This window comes from Chroicocephalus ridibundus, chromosome Z (assembly GCF_963924245.1).
Source record: "Chroicocephalus ridibundus chromosome Z, bChrRid1.1, whole genome shotgun sequence".
Lineage (NCBI taxonomy): Eukaryota > Metazoa > Chordata > Aves > Charadriiformes > Laridae > Chroicocephalus > Chroicocephalus ridibundus.
The window spans coordinates 42937144-42950278 of NC_086316.1; the positions used below are offsets into that span (position 1 = coordinate 42937144).

The following is a 13135-nucleotide window of genomic DNA, read 5'->3' on the forward strand; positions in this document are numbered from 1 at the left end:
CTGAATGAGGCTTGTAGCTCAACAAATACATAACATGTATCAATGAAGCACGTACATGTCACTGCATTTGGAGGTTACTTCTCCAGGCTGCAGAATCAAGATAGGTTTAGTCAGGTGAGAAGCACACCAGTGATGTACAAATCCACAGTCTACAGTGGGTTACTCTACTAGAATACAAATGATTTAATCGCATTCTTTACATACCATTTATTTCAGTGGGTTTCACCCCCTTAATTATTTCTGAGAAGTTTTCATTAGTGGAAGTGCTAACTACATGACACTATAACGCAAAGTCTTGTATCATTTCTCATTTTTTGTGAGTGGAAGATTTTTACAGGCCCACAAAACTGCACGAATTATGGAGTCAACACTGTCCTACATTGAAGCATAATAGCTTCCAATTCATTTTTCATTTACAGCCTCACTAGCTACCCTTAAACGTGACAATCTGCAAAGAAACAAAACTAAATCATTACACACAATCAACCCAAACATCAAGCTCAAATTATAAACAACATATGCAGAAATCTGGTATTGCTACTTACTCAGCTCTCACCAAGATGATCTTGCAGCCCAACTTGCACTGACTTGGACTGGCTCCTCTTCATCTCCAAACATTCCCCATACTTGAAAACAGGTTTTGAAAACAAAATCCCAAGGCCCACCTACATCTAAAGAGGACGGGATGGAAAGATAGTCAAGTAGTTCCCTCTCTCCCTGGGTGAACAGGCTTTGGGTCCTAATAGCCCAAATTTTGCATATGCTCGGGATGCAGTATTTGGCCTTTGGAAGAGGGCTGGTGGAATGGCAGGAGGCATCATCACAGAAGACAGGCTGTCCGAAACTAGCTCTCAGTGAGCACAAAGCAAGAGATAGCTTACTTTCCTTCCTAAGCATCAATGCCTGACATTTTATTCCAATTTATATTAGATTACTTAGCAACAGCGAAACTGATTCCTTTTGTGTCTCTGCCACAGCAGCCATTTCTGTGGCTTTCTCTAGGACAGTGTCCCTAGAGCACTCAGCAACTATACACCTCCCTGGCCTTCAGAGATCACAGCTCCTGCTCAGAAAACCTTAGTGGCCAGCAACAGACTGGCCAGAACATTCTTCTGGGAAGATTTTTAGTGCACAGCACTGTGTCACCAGAAATTCTTGTAATACCCAGGTGAAGCATCTGCCATGTTCTCCAATGTGGAGTAGTCTTAGCAACAGTTTCCCTCTAGCATCTGGTGCTTTTGTGCACCTCTAAAAATCATAAAGAAAATAAAAGTAATTGCTTTCCATTAATCAGTTTCCATTTCCATGGTTATAGACTTCTGGATTATGCTCAATTAGATCTTTTAGGACATTGTTTAAAAAATAACTCCCCTTTGGAAATGGGAAGGAGATGAACAGACTGCTGGTGGAATATCCCTGCCAATACAGCCTCAGATCAAAGATGCAGAATTGCCTGCAAACAACACCCTTCTTTCCCCAAGCACAATTCCTAAGGCAGTGAAGCCTTCATACTGAAAATCCTCTTCAAATGCAGATCTAAAAATTACTGTGGCGGAGCAAATGACACTCATGGATAGAAAGGCAACACGTCAAATTTCTGTCCCAGCAGCATCACTCACAAGCTATAAGATTAGCTGCACAAATTGAGTGACTTGCCTCTGTATGTTGATCCTCTAGTGCCGTTTACAGACACTTCCTCCTCCCTGCCATATGATGCCTCATCTGCTGGAGACTCGTCCTGTCACCTCTCTCCTGCCAGCTTTCCTTGAAATTGCCTTTATGGCAAGCAGGAAAATGCCCCACACTCAAAGCTATTTGCAGAGTACCAACTAGCTCAGCCATCCCAGAGGTGGCCACACTTCAAATCAAACTCTGGCACTTTTGAATCTACAGCAGATTTGAAATGGATGCATTAATTGTGAAAATGGTTTCTAAACCACAATGAGGTTTTGCTAAAATATTGGAAGCATCACCACTTCTATTTTGCAGGGCTCTAAATAAAACACTGCTTCTCTTTTTTCAGGATGCTTATTCTACTACTTCTGAATATTTTACCAAGCATTCTCCCTTTTTTCTGATGTGCCTCCTCTGCTTATTTACTCACTTCTTCCTTTATTAAGAGCTTTGCCTCTCTCTCCTTAACTGATTCTCTCTTGACCACCTGCCTCATCTATCCTCTCTTCTTCTAACATCTCGCTGGATTTCTTAACTCTGCAGCTTCCTATCACCTTGTAATATTCAGTTCCCAATTGTCCACATGGCCTGCTGTGATGCCATCATTTATATGTTAGCATTAAATAGCATTAGTACTTGTTAAATTCAAGTATTTTAGGGTGACGCTCATTTATTCTCAGAGTGTAACTTCCTCTTTTACCAAAAATTCAGTCATGGCTGTTTCTTAGCAACAGATTCATCAGAACAGATTTGCATGGAAATTAAATACTCTCAAAAAGGAACTGCTAAAGGAAGCTGATAACATAGCCTTATTCCTGACCACCATTAGAAGCAAATACCACAAAGCAGAATAAAATGGTTTTGTAATTCTGTATGACTCTAATGAACACATGTAGAACATTAGCACCAACTGAAGTAGAAGACTACATAAACTTCCCTAATTTGTGTATCTCTGAGTTAATCTGCAAAAATAATCTTCTTGCCTTCAGAGACTGCAAAACAAAACAAACCATGCACAGCCACAATCCTCTCTCACGCTGGACTAGATTCAAAATTGGTGACTTCAATGGTCACATACAAACAGGTCTCAAAGGACCAGACTGCAGGCACATGCACTTCACACGTGCACAAAAAATGCACAGTCTCACTTCAAGCACACCAAAACACTAAAAAACCAAGAATTGGACTTCAGTGCTGGAACATAATGACTTAGTATTTCATTCTCTGGACATTTATACCATACTCTCAGTAAACTGAGTTTTTCATTTTCTGTGAAAATGAAAGAATTCTTTAGAAAGAATCCATTTTCCCTGGAGATTTTTCTACACCTTACTTCACTTTGACAGATGAGGTTTTTCTTGGGGTTTTTTTGTTTTGTTTTTTTTTTTACCCCGAAATAATGTGCTAAGCCCCAGCCAACTAGTTCAGAAAAAAACGTAGAGAAAAACAAAGTTGGGGATAGGGTGAAAGAGTGAAATCAAAGATGAAGCATGAAATCTTAGTACCAGAAAAAGTGAAACAACAATATCAACAGTCTATTTCCCTTCATCATAATACCAACCGATAGCAATTTATTAAATTGACAGTAGTGCAAAATCCTTAGGCTTGACAGGGGAAGCAGAGATGACAACCTTTTTGGCAAATGAAGTCCCGTGCTGCTGTGGCACTTAGTTGTGTCACTGAAAGGCTGTATCTGTAATATGTAGCTGAACATGAATTACGTTAAGAATGAGTTAAAATAATAGATCTATATTATTCCCAAAAGGCAATGCCAAAAAGCTAATTGCCCATATTTGTACAAATACATTATAGAGAATGACAGTTTCATGTCTTATGAATGTTTAACTGAAAATCTATAAAATCCATTTCTTTTTCTTGCTGAGAAATTAATATAGGAACAAAACCTGAAATTCCAACGCTGGTCATGCTCAGACAAAGCTCCCACTGAAGTCAGTGGGAGTTTTGCCAGGGAGAGGATTAAAGACGGTAGCTGCATGCTACCAGAAATGTAAAAGCTATGGAGCTGTTTTCATTACGGCACTGCTGGGACTATTAAAATCAGCAAGATTTTGGTCTTTCACCTTTCAGTAATGCAGTGATGTGGACTTTCAGAGAAGGGACGGACGTGAGGTGGACAAGCCAGCTTGCTGGAGAGCGCTTAACACTGGGCTGGGAGCCAGCAGAAGTGAATCCCTCCTGCAGTATCTCCCTTCCCTCATCCTCTTTAAAGCCCAGCAAGAAGCAGGAAAGGGGCAAAGAAGCAAGCCTGGATCCTTAGCAAACAGCACTAGTTGGAGGCAGTGCAGCACCCTCATCATCACAAAAACTACTGAAGCTACTGACAGTACCTGTGCCACTCCAGCACTGGGAGCACGCCTGGGCACACACCCCTTTGGGAGGCTTTAAGCTGGGCTCTGTGCCACAGAGATAAGACACCTAAGAAGAGAGACGGCAGGAAACAGCTGGCAGGAAGCAGCCAACACGTAACAGCCTCAACAGGCTTCTGCCAGGGGCGGATGGACCTCACTGGTAACCAGAGGCACCCGTTATCCCTAGTGGGGTGCCTGTCTCTGCAAGGATGGGACATTGCACTGCCTCGGGGTCCTCAGGTTTTGCCGGCTGCTCCCTCCACTTGGTCGTTACCTTAGACGGATACAGAAACTCATTTTAAAAAAGTACAGAGTTCATCGACTGAGTGTTTGGGATGGTTTTGTTATCCAGTGCAATTTCCAGAGGCATTAGAATTTAGTTTGTTAAGACAGTACCAACTTTTCTTACTTTACCAGCCAATTTCTCCATGTTTTCATGATGTGGTAGCAAAACCAAAGGAAAAAAGATATGACAACTTGAAACTGATAAGTTATCTAAACAGCCTGCAAAATGAAGCAAAAATTAAGCCCTGAGCTCCTAATCCATTTTGCTTTTTAAGAGAAAGCAAGAATAAAGTAGGATCTCACTACACGTATCATTTTAAAAATGAAACTTCATTTTCAAGAGTATGATTATAACAGATTTCTGACATTTTGTATCATTAGCAATGCCACCTGGCACCAATTTAATTTAAATTGTCAAGCAATTATTGCTAAAAAATTAACTAATATTCACATCCAGGAATATTTCTTATAAAGCTTAATAAAAAATTATATGTTTAGGAAGCACTATCACTTGCAAAACAAAGATCAATACAGCAATAATGATTCAAACACTAGCATAAAGACATTGGAGTCCTGAATTTAAAATAAGCTAGCCCTGTTGAATTAAACACTCTGATCTGGGTTCTAAAGCAAGTTTCAAACTATGTATCCTACATAAACTCATTCAATACTGGTAGTAAAAAATGAGATTACTTTATTCACTCTGTTAGTAACACACGACTAAAACTGTAATATATAGCACTGTTTTACATCTACATAAACTCCTAAAAGATCATTTTGTAGGAAAAATGAAACTACAGACAAATACAGAACTTACATGGAATCCGGCTATTATGGATTAAACATCACAAAAACCTTACAGTTTTGGAATTAAAATTGCATTGCTTCATTTTGTTGGCATTTCCTTTTTATGCTAAATGTCTGGCAAGACCTAAGATGTTTACTCCTACAAATGTTCACAGACAGTGAATTTCAAGCTTTAAAATTTACCATTCCCAAATAGTAGGGAGTAGTAGTACTTACGAATAGCAAATATTTAAGTTGGTCTCTTAGCTGATGTGAATTGGCTAAAAGATCTGACTCATACCTTTCTCATTCTATACTGATTTTAAGTTCCTCATGGTTTCATATCCCATGCACATATATTCACTGCTGGACAGATTGATCTGTTAGCATTTTACAGTCACATGGCATAAACATAAACGCAATGCAAGGAAAGGCATGGGAGAATCATGCTGCACAAGCTGTGCACTTGCAATTGTGATGTGTAGGTAGTAACGACAAAAAGTTTCAGAATGCTAAAGAAAGCAGTTACACATTACTCTGGGACAATTTAATGTGGTACCCTAACAGCCCTCCCTAGAATCCTGAAGCACATAAAATTACTAGACGGATGTGATGTGACTCCAGGCAGGACCACACACACATGCACGATTTCTCCTGTGCATAACTGCAGTGATGACAAAAATCTCAGATGAATAAACGCCCATGATTTATTTTATTGGGGAATACAATGCTGTGCTCTATCTGGGGTCAGAGCCAGGGCTCTGGTGTAACCAGAGCATCCTGCAACATGCAGATGGAATTCCTTATGAATGCAGCGAGTTAAAACCACATTTATATCCTGTATTAAACAAATAAATCTCACAGTAGCCTGATTTATGGCACCCAAAGCAAGACCTGCATGTCTCCAAATGGGAAAAAAACATCAGTTTTTTTGAATTTCCACTCCCCTCCTAGAGACGATCAAACCCTTTGTAATTAGACTGATGACAGGATAACTCAGTCTCTCTGCCATCAATCCACAGCCTTTCTGCTTCGTCTGCCAAAGGTTGCCCTTTCCTGGCACGAGTATCTGTCCCCTGGCATTCACTGATCAAACTGCTATCTGTGGGCCATCTACAAATCACATCGTGGTTACAGCCGCGTTCACCATGGGCAAATTTCAGACCAGAACCAAGGAGCAAAAAGTGTTAAAGCCCCACAGTTAGGAACAACTGCCCCCAGAGGCAATGCCATCATATCCTAACTACAGGTAACAACTTCACCTGGGTCCCAGGGTAGTTGAGTTCAACAGCAACAGCGTTATATATACCTTTGGATTCCAACGAAGCGTGAACCAGCAGCAGGGAATGGAAACTTGGCGTCCTCTTTAGAAAGGAAACGCAGTTATGATAAATCTTTCCCTTCCTCTTGAAGAGGCACGTGGCCCTTTTTGAGACAGTGATAAAGTGTGACTGGAAAGAGATTATGCCAACTCTCAAGGGAAAACCCATGCTGACATACAGGAAAAGGTAACCTGTTATACCACACAGCAAGTAGAAAGCTGGTCTCTGTGCGTTCTGCTTCAAAAACCATACCTCAAATGCCTGATGGCTACTGGAGAAAGGAAATGCTCAGGTAATTCACAGTCAACTTACCTGATTTTGATTCATACTCTCAAAAGCAAACAAATGCAGAGCGTCAATGACTTGGTAGTATTTAAAAAACATGACATTTATTGAAAAATGACACAGTTGAGCAATTAGTAAAAATAAAGAGTTAATGCCTGTGTGGCAGAAGCTTTCACAAGACCCATCAGGGACTGAGATACCACTGGGCTACTTGGTATCCAGAAGACATATTTCACCAAGACAGGCAGGCAACAGGGAAGTAGTACCTCAGCCTGTCAAAAATTACTTTTGGCTTATAAAAGACTAAACTGAGAGACACTAACTTCCTAGGTCTTTCATCTAATTACCTGACATTAATAGAAAAATCAATGAGTAGGGCTTACCATGAGGAAGCCAACACATACTTTACCTCTTGTCTCTTGTATTTAGGGCAATATACACTATTTTGAATCTGAATGAAAATGGGAGTCTTATGTAAATATTTTCTTCTACAAAGCACCGACTTACCAAGATTTTACATTTTGTTATAATTCTAACAGTTAATCTGTACAGGTATATATAGCCCTTGGATATTTCCTAGGAGTCTTAAGACATTTAACAGAAGTGAACCAACTTCTTAAGACTATGCTTTATTAGGTACAAGTGCACCAGGAATCTCTGACACGGCTAGCCCTATTGACCTTTACTCTGGGGCCATCTGGGCAGAAAAGTGTGAGCTAACTTCTAAGCCTTGACCTCAGCATCGTGCTTGGTCTCATGAGGAAGCATTAAAATTGGTTACATGGCATGCATCTTTAGAAAAAGAAAGGGGATTCTCTTTTAGGAAGCAAGATCTATGCCAGGATGTCTGCTGGAGTAAAGACATTACAAAAACTCAGCATGGGCTGATAACAAACTGAAAGAAACGTTATCCAGCCCTCAGACAAAGGTTTATATAGAACTAGCTGTTTTCTTGGATCATGTTCCCTGAGGCAGGGATGAAGCATACATTCATACTTCAGTGCTGTAGATACTGAGATTGTGCTAAAACCCTTGCACAGGAAGAATATGGTGACTCTTCAGTGGGATCACAGTAGTTGCAAGAAACTGCACAACCAATTGCCCACCTGGCTACAAAGATTTTCACCACTTTCTGTTCTCTAACTTATCATACCTAATATTAGCTATTAAGAGTTATTGAGGAAATAAGATCTGTGGTGTCATTGATATATAGTTCTCAACACACACTTGCATATTTTCTTTTTGCATATCAGCTCTCCTGGGAAGGTGTTATGCCTACAACAGCCAGCAATACTTTGCTTCTTCTGGATGTGTAAATAGCACAGCACTTCTATGTGGCAAGAATAAATGCAGGTATGAAAGATACTGTCACATTCATATTCTAACTTATTCCGAGACACTATTTGGGATTTTACTAATTACAGTTCCAGTGTATTAGGGAACTATATCTGAAATTTGCTATGATGAAAAATGAAGGTACAATAATAGCATCATAAGAATGGCATAATGGGAATAAACTATGAATTTGGAAGCTACAGTAGATTAGTAAATTGCATAAATAAAACAAACAACTGTTTTTTAGATTGCTGTTTTTCAACTACCAGAGCAAGCCATTCATGTTAAATGCAGTATCAACTTGTGCATCAAACGTGAACTCCAAGTCAAATTCATTTTCAGCTGTCTTTCAAATGCACCTTTCTATTCTTTTCACCCACTTTTGTCTGTTATTGCACACTATTAAATACAATTTTACACTCTGAGGGGATTATTTTAGTTTAAACTCCATTCTCTGTTTATAGACCTTAATGACATAATAAAGCTAAACAAAACATTATCATTTAAATCTGAAGTATCTGTCAGCTTCAACAAACCAGCTAGAAAATACGTGGGTCAGAAACCTGCCGACTACGTTTCCTTTTTCTAGGTAAAACACATTGCCAAAAAGGTCTTTCAATAGAATTATCTGAATATCAGAAATAAGAATTTTGTGACTTTTTGCAACCATCCTCATGAAACTGCAATATACAAAGAACTGCTTACTATATGCTCTGCATTTTTGCTTTAGGGCCTGATTACTAACATAATACAGGAAGAAACATCAATTACTTAACCTGAAAGTTGATCTTTAAATTCGCTTTACATTTCAAGCAGAATTATAAAGTCACCTATGAAATTAAATTTTTATTCTTGCAGTATGTTAATGGAGAAATTATATGGAAATAATAATTTCTCAAGACAAATATTCAATACATGCTGTTTGTATTTTTTGTCTCATTTAAAAGAACAAAGTAAAGGCTTTACTTCTACAAGAATACTGTTAATGAACAATTCATGTTCATTAAAAAATGAACCTCTGTTTGCATTTTTACACTAATCTGAATTATCAAGAACATTAAGACTTCATATTACTTCTTATTCTGTTGATTTCCTAGTTTCCTGGGCAGTGTAAATGGCTATTTTCACTTTTATCTTTACTCAGCTCCATTTTTTGATTGGTCTCACTAGATAATAACTTCTTGCTCTGCTGAGGCTGCAAAGGCTATATTAGAGTATTTCAACGGCAAACTTGCTACCACTCAAAAAAATATCCAATATGTGACAATTCCAATTTGTTCTTTTACTTGGTAAAGTGTTTTCATGAACCTAATATTTTATATTGTTTGCATACTTTAAAATAATTGTATCTGTCAGCTTAACTGATATCACATTTTACCTGTAGTAGCAAATCTTACTGAAAGCTTCTCCTAGAACAGACCTTTACATCAAGCCTGTTTTTTCTATATAGTGAAGATACATCAAATTAATTTCAAAAGCATATTTTACATGGATGGTGATAAAAAAGCATGTGTATAAAACACTCTAAATGACATCACAATTGTGTGGATAGGTGCAAAATTTCAAATTCCCTACAGGTAAACAAAGAAATTTGGTACAATGCTCAGAGTTGTGCTGAGATCACAGAAGAGAAATATGTGACCAAACATTTCAGAAGCAAGAAAGTGAACATGTAATGCAATATCCACATCTGCTGTAGTCCAAATACAGCAATCAAATTAATGGGAAAATATGACATGCCCTAGAAAAAAGCAAACAAGAGAAAAGCTTGGGCTTAAATTGTGACATAACCATTTCAACATTCTTGTGTATTCTGTTTCATTAGGTCTGTCAAGAAATCCAGTTGGTCCAGACCAACAAACAGAAGTCCCAAAGCAAAACACACTCTTCAAATCATAGCACTGATGTTTCCTTAAAATAATTTGGAAAATCAGCACAGCTTACTTGAGTATTCAACCAACCAACTTTTTCTACTTTAAGTTCTAAGTAGATGAAGCACAGCCTGACATCAAATCTGCTGCCTTGTGGCCAACAGCCAAGTATGTAGTCATTTGACCTGAACACACACACACCTGATTGGATCTACATGTTAAACGCACATACATTTAAATTAAATTAAATAGAAATAAAATGGGTAACCCTTTAAGATGTTATAAAAATATAATTAAGGAGTTGAATGTCACTGTTTATCAGAAAACAACAGCAACGATAAGCACATTTATAACAACAGATAACAGGTGAAGAACTCAAAGATTCACTATTTTCCAATACAATGCACAATTACTAATGAAATACTAGATGTGATCAATTTACAGAGAGTGAAAGGCACAAGGAAAATTAATTGTAAAACTTTATTGGCTTCTTAAAAGTCTGTCAAGTACAATTTTTTTAAATATAGACTGTCCAAACTGTTATGGTGGTTCTTGGGAATAAAAACAATGATTATCTGTTATTTTCAAGAAATATAAAACAGTTTCAACGTGAAGAATTAGAGAGGAGAAAGAGAGAAAAGACAGCTTGCTGATGGAATATAGCAAACTTTTTTTATAATGTGGTGTTATGTTATGGTAGAAGGCATTTTTGTGCTATCATTTAGAATGTTACTTTTTTCAACATATGAAAAATAGTTTTGGTAAAGAATGCTTAAGTTCTATACTCTGATACCAACAGAATGGCTCTTTTCATATTTTATGTTGAACCTGAAATCTAAGAAAGACCAAAGAACACAGACTCCGAATGGCAGTGGAAGACATTTCAAACGTATTTGCCAAAGACTCTGGTCTCAGGTTTGTGCAGCGGCATGGCAGCCCAATTCTGCTCTCACGGTTGTAACACCACTAATGTCAATGAAATAGCTGTGTTATAAAAAAAAAAACTAAGGAAAAAGTCAGGATTGCTTTTCCTGTTTTCTGAACATGCTTGAGGAGTGAGCTCTACACGGCTTACATCAAGGAAAAATCAAAGCTATCACAAGAAGGCCGTGACTTCACCCTCTACTTGTTTGACTATCAGATAGTTCCCTGAAATCCTATATGGTTGTTCTCGTCATTCCAGCCAAGGAACGAAGTTACAGTGAAAACCTGTATGCGGTGAGGGGATTTTCCTCCTATATCAAGACATAATCTGCTTAGTAACACTGCTGTGAGTTGCTGCCTCTAGGGACTATAATGGAATTGCCCTCTTCAAAATGAAAGCAGTTTGGCTCTATTCTGCCTGCAACTCTGCTCCAGGCCAGGACATGTGCTTATCCACCACACTCCTTGCAGCTGCAAAAATATAGCTAATCATGGAAGGATGCCATTAAAATTAGAAGGATATGGCATGTCCATATCAAAACAATACATACTCTAATGTGGGCTCTTTCTGTCTATCTTTTTTTGATGAAAATAAATTAACCAGTTAACCTTGAGGTCTGATTAAAAGACAGTAACATCTTGTACAAGTTTGATCATATAGTCTACAGGCTTGTGGAACCAAACAGCTATATTTATTTCCAATTAATGCATCATTTTCTATTTCCACAGATTTAATTTGTATATACAAAACAGAACAAACAGAAGCCAGCTTCAAAAGTTTAGGAATACACATTCCCATGGAAATGGGACAATAAAATGGTCTGTGAAAAATGTGAAATACACAATACCAATGTTCTCTGTGCTCCCTATAATGCTGTATTTATAGTTCTAAATACTTCCATCCATCCATGAACTCTTGCTGTGGAGATCAGATGACAAAATCTGGCAGAATGTGGGCCTACATTATAATCTGGAATACCTCACACCATCACATAATAACAGCAAAGCCCTTCAAAACGATATTGAAAGACCCTGCATATTTATACCCTATGGGGAAAAGAGCTTACCACAGGTCATGAAGTAGGAGCTCTCTCAATAACAGAAGAGAAGGAAAGACAGAACCACTGAAAACCGGAATAAAGAGAAGAAGCCAGAAAGAATAATGAGGAGGAAGAAGAAGAAGAAGAAGAAGAAGACGAAGAAGGCGAAGAAGACGAAGAAGACGAAGACGAAGAAGACGAAGAAGACGAAGAAGAAGAAAAAGAAGAAGAAGAAGAAGAAGAAGAAGAAGAAGAAGAAGAAGAAGAAGAAGAAGAACAAGAACAAGAACAAGAACAAGAACAAGAACAAGAACAAGAACAAGAACAAGAAGAACAAGAACAAGAAGAAGAACAAGAAGAACAAGAAGAACAAGAAGAACAAGAAGAACAAGGAAGTACTGAAAACCTTTAGTTAAGGTTCTGGGGTTTTCTTTTGAAATGAACATGAATAAAATGCTTTGCTGCTCAATTAATTAATAACTTTCAAATTATTTCAAATGTTAAATATGCGACTTGAAACGGAGGGATGAATTAGAAGATGTCAGAAAGGATGCATTTTTTATCCATCTCATAATGACTTCCAACTTCACAAACCATTTGCAAGTTTTTAAGCGTTCAAACAGATGCAAACAAAGTGCTGGTCTTCACGCTGATGATTAATCATCCATTTATCATGGACGGCTGGTGAAGGGACCGAGAAACTGGACCCTTGTATGAATGCTGTTGCGTAAAGAGCCATTAAGAGGTGTATTGGTCATTCCTACATGTCAAACTTCTAGAAGTTCTTTAATTTTTGAAAAAATGTGCCTAGAGATGGGCTGCACTCTAGGAAAAAAAACGGATTTCTAGCGCTTCTGCAGCAGTCAAAAGAGAAAGGGTAATTCCTGCAAGAACTATTTGAAGTAGAACTGTTTCCAACTAGCTGTCCACAGGTTTTCTTGGAACTGTCTGCTGCCCCCAAGGATCTTGCTCCCCCAAAATGAATGGTTTTCTTCACTGCTGCATGGGAGAGATCCAGCTGGTAGTCAAAGGCAGTGGAAAGGTTGGGTCCTGCCTTGCAGAGGTTAGGGTGCTCAGACACACAGATATTGCCATGCAAATGTGTCACAGCAGCCTCTGTCTGTCCTAGCGGTGAGCTCCCACAACTCCCATCAAAAAAAGACATAGTCCCCAAACACCCTTCCACAGGAACAACCTTTGCAAGGGCCCCCTCCTTGCCTGGCATGGCAGGCAGCTGCAGCAAA

At 38.4% G+C, this 13135-nt stretch overlaps 1 protein-coding gene across 3 annotated transcripts in view; it reads right to left on the reverse strand.

The window, feature by feature from the left end:
* NTRK2 (neurotrophic receptor tyrosine kinase 2) overlaps positions 1-13135 on the reverse strand; it is a 211408-nt gene that overhangs the window by 101795 nt on the left and 96478 nt on the right. The gene's annotated exons all lie outside the window — the stretch shown is intronic.